The sequence below is a fragment of the Lygodium microphyllum genome, chromosome 6, assembly GCF_053477565.2.
Source record: "Lygodium microphyllum isolate KBCC chromosome 6, Lygodium_microphyllum_v1.1.10, whole genome shotgun sequence".
NCBI lineage: Eukaryota > Viridiplantae > Streptophyta > Polypodiopsida > Schizaeales > Lygodiaceae > Lygodium > Lygodium microphyllum.
Window position 1 is genome coordinate 98,448,780 of NC_141140.1, and position 4,195 is coordinate 98,452,974.

Sequence of the window (4,195 nt, forward strand, 5' to 3'; positions counted from 1 at the left end):
GTGTGTTTTTATCTATAGATTTGATAGGGGATTCCCTAGTTTTTCCTATGTAGGAAATGATTAAAAGTTCCTTATGCTTGAGCCTCAAGTATCACCTTCCATCCCAAGATACCCTCTGCGCCTGTTGTAATGCTGATTGGAGAGGTGATATTTTCACTCATAGATTGACTACCGATGGCTACCTGCTTCTCATGGGTGGTTCTTCTATCTGGAGTGCCAACAAGTAAAATTATATCACATTATGATCTAGGAATCAGACTTCTACTACAAAGTTGCTTAATTTACCACTTATTTTGATAATCAATCTTATATCACACTCATCACTTTAGGTGATGTCAATTCTGACTAACTCAAACACATTAGTTTATGTTTCCATTTTGTAAAATATTTATATTAGGAGAGCTATCTTCACATTGAGTATGTGCCTAGTTCTTACTAGATAGACATTTTCACAAAACTTGTCACTCATGAAAAATTTCGTCTCACCTCTAATGCTCCTGATTTCTATTGACATCATTTTTTGTACTTGCAACCCATTCCTTTCTATAAGGGGATAAAAAGTAGTAACTCCTTTTCTTGAAATCATTTTTAATTTGTCTTTTCTCGATTTAAGAAGGTATGTTGGAAGAATATTCAAATATCTTTTAGTGTAATCCTTCAAAAGTGGCATCTTTCACTAATCATCCACCTTTCACATTGACCTCTTTAAGAGGCATCCTTATATACAAGCATTGCTTGTACAACAATGAACACAATCAAGTCTTTTACTTTCTTTAACTCTTGTGTTCTTATCTCTGTTTTCTTAGGGTTGGTTCTAGAGTGTGAAGTAGCTCAGAGGGTTTATCTATAAGTATTCATCTATATAACATGCATTCAAAGGATATTAAGAAATACCCTTTCTTTATATGCTATATGATCCTAAAATGATCCCTTTTACTTTACTAAACTTACATATTTTTTTCAAATTGTAATTAAAAAATCCTATTTGTAAATATGATCTTATAAATTTTACAAAATATAATACCATTTTTTTTGAACTTATGTGGTATCTTACATCATCTATAAGGTGGACTCCTTGGGGAAGCAGCAAAGATAAAGATGCATTAGTGCATTTATTCCATACAATTATAATTGCCTTTATTGTTTGAATGTGTCTATCCTTTCTATATGGTGAAAGTGTGCTTGCTAACATAAAGACTTGATATGTACCACGTTGGCTAGTGACACCTAATCTAGTAGCAACGGCAATAACAATACTAATAGTAGCAAAGCAGAAGGAGAAATCATAGTAGCAGTAGTATGAGGAGGAGAAGCATCAATTATCACATCAATTTAAGAAGGTATGTTGGAAGAATATTCAAATATCTTTAAATGTAAGCCTTCAAAAGTCAACAAAGATTACCCATTCCACATCTTCTCATTTATGATCATCTTATCATATAGCATCTACTAAGTGGATACTTTTTTCCACTAACCACCCACCTTTCACATTGACCTCTTTATGAGGCATCCTTATATATAAGCATTACTTGTACAACAATGAACACAATCAAGTCTTTTGCTTTCTTTCACTCTTGCATTCTTATCTCCATTTTATTAGAGTTGGTTCTAGAGTGTGAAGTAGCTCAGGGGGTTTATCTATAAGTATTCATCTATATAACATGCATTCAAAGGATATTAAGAAATACCATTTCTTTATATGCTATAAGACCCTAAAATAACACCTTTTTCTTTACTAAACTTACACATTTTTTTCAACTTTTAATTGAAAAACCCTATTTGTAAATATAATCTTGTAAATTTTATGAGATATAATACCCTTTCTTTTGAACTTACGTGGTATCTTACATAATCTATAAGGTGGACTTCCAAGGAAGCATCAAAGATAAAGATACATTAGTGCATTTATTCCATACAATTATAATTGCCTTTATTGTTTGAATGTGTCTATCATTTCTATATGGTGAAAGTGTGCTTGCCAACATAAAGACTTGATATGTACCACATTGGCTAGTGACACCTAATCTAGTAGCAATGGCAATAACAATACTAATAGTAGCAAAGTAGAAGGAGAAATCATAGTAGTAGTGTTATGAGGAGGAGGAGGAGGAGCAACAATTATCAGAGCACTACTGGTAGCAAAAAACAACAATAGTAGTTATTGCAATGTTCATGGAAACTATATTTTCTATATCACATGCAAAATTTTAAACTTCATAAATTGAATGTCAATTTTTAAGTAAAATTCATAGTGCTTCGTTTGCATAAAAGGAAGTTTGAAAATTCAATAAGGTAGTAATAATAGCAATTATTGCAATATTCATGGTAACTATATTGCGTAGATGGGCTTTTCTTGCATAACGTTTTTTGTGCTTTCCATTTTGATATTTTTTTTCATAAATAGACTTGGGAATCATGGAACATGAAAGCTCAAAATTTTGTGACCTCCGGATGGATTACTTTTTACGATTTCCAAATTTGTAGGTGTTGCGTGTCAAGTATCAAAGAAATGTAGCGGCAAGAATATCGATTCTATAACAATAATGCTTAAGAATATTGATTTGTATAGCAATAATGTGTTAACTTAGTGCGACATAGATATCAGGATGACCACGGGAGGGTGGTGCACTGGTGATGACGGATATATTAGCATGATAACGGGATTGTGGTGGCGAGTCTTAATGAGGCTGTAAACCTCGACTGTGCAGCAATGATGTGTTGAGATGGTGTGACACGTATTAGTACCATCACGGCAGTGTGGTGGCGACGCTTTTAACGAGGCTATAAACCTCGTCCTTGTCGATGGCGAAGGCGGTCTGCAGCACGTCCTCCGGCAGGGGAGGCATGGCGGCGAACAGAGCGGGGGCGACCTGGGAGGTGCCCGGGTTCTGGCTGTTGAGCGCGGAGATAGCGAGGGCAGGCTTCTTCTTGTCCGGGTTGATCTGGAAGTGGACGAGGCCGCGGGGAAAGACGAAGAGATCGCCCTTGTACAGGGTCTGCTGGAAGAGGGTGTTGTTGGTGGTGGAGACGAAGCCTACCACAAGCGTGCCCTCGGCAAGGAAGAGAACCTCGGTGGCACGCGGGTGGACGTGTGGAGGGTTGAGCCCACCATTGGGCGCGAAGTCTATGCGGGCCACGGACAGGCCTTGGGTGTTGAGTCCAGGGAAGGTGAGGGCCGACGCCAGCTGCACAGCGGAGCCGAGCGCCTTGTTAAACTGGCCTTGCTGGCGAAGCAGAGGAGAGGCGAAGTCCTTGGCCTGCACTTGTTGGGGATTCTTGCACAGCAGACCGTTCACGGTTGTGATTCCGGCCGCCTGCGCCCCCTGATCAGCCACGCAGAAGTCCTGCAAGGGGTCCTCGTCCGCCGCCTCAGTGAGAGTTATCGGGTGGAAGAGCTGCTGCGCCAATGTGATAGCTACAATTAGCATAGCAAGCTTTAGTGATGATGCCATGGATACAGTATTGCGTATGGTGAGTGCAGGACGGTAGCTATGAGAAAGCAGGGGCCCGAATGGTTCTCTACTAGCTAGTTAACCTCTTCCGATCGGCGAATACTGTATTAGCAGATCACGGTTTTCAGCAAGCACAAGCGCGGCTTTCTAACGTCTAGGAATGAACAACTGCTGCACCGCTGATCGCATGGTGGGAAGATGGAGCCTTCGATTCCATATAAGTAGTACGAGCTAGATGCGTGGATAATCGTTCGTATACCAGGTCATGAGCTTGCGTGGATAATCGTTCGTATACCAGGTCATCAGCTTGTTTACCAGGTCTTTCACGCTCTTGTGGATCCAATCACGCGCGTCCGGCCTGATTAACATTAAAATAAGAGACTCTACTTTTCATCCTGCGTGTATGCAGAAAGTATTTATCTTATGTAAAATACCTATGAAGTCGTCGTCCACGCGTTCATGGAATGCGTCCGATCGCTCGGCCTACGACTTGGTAGTTAATCATTTCGCAAGATGGATAGAAAACATGTTTTCATGAGCGTTGCCCGTTTATGGAAAATGGCCACTACAAGGTGTGAGGCTCGGGATTTTCATATTTATATCATTAACCCATCTAATGTTGTGATTGGTAGCATAAACTAACGCTATTTTTGTAATGTGCAAGGTAATGCAATATATCCCAAGACTTGCTAGGTAGAATGTAGAGAGATGGTGTAATAAACCCAAGGTCAAGAGTTCTATTT

General features: G+C 39.5%; 1 pseudogene; it reads right to left on the bottom strand.

The window, feature by feature from the left end:
• Positions 1-2,638: 2,638 nt before the first annotated feature.
• Positions 2,639-3,452, bottom strand: LOC148034849 (germin-like protein 8-2 pseudogene; annotated as a pseudogene).
• Positions 3,453-4,195: the final 743 nt, after the last annotated feature.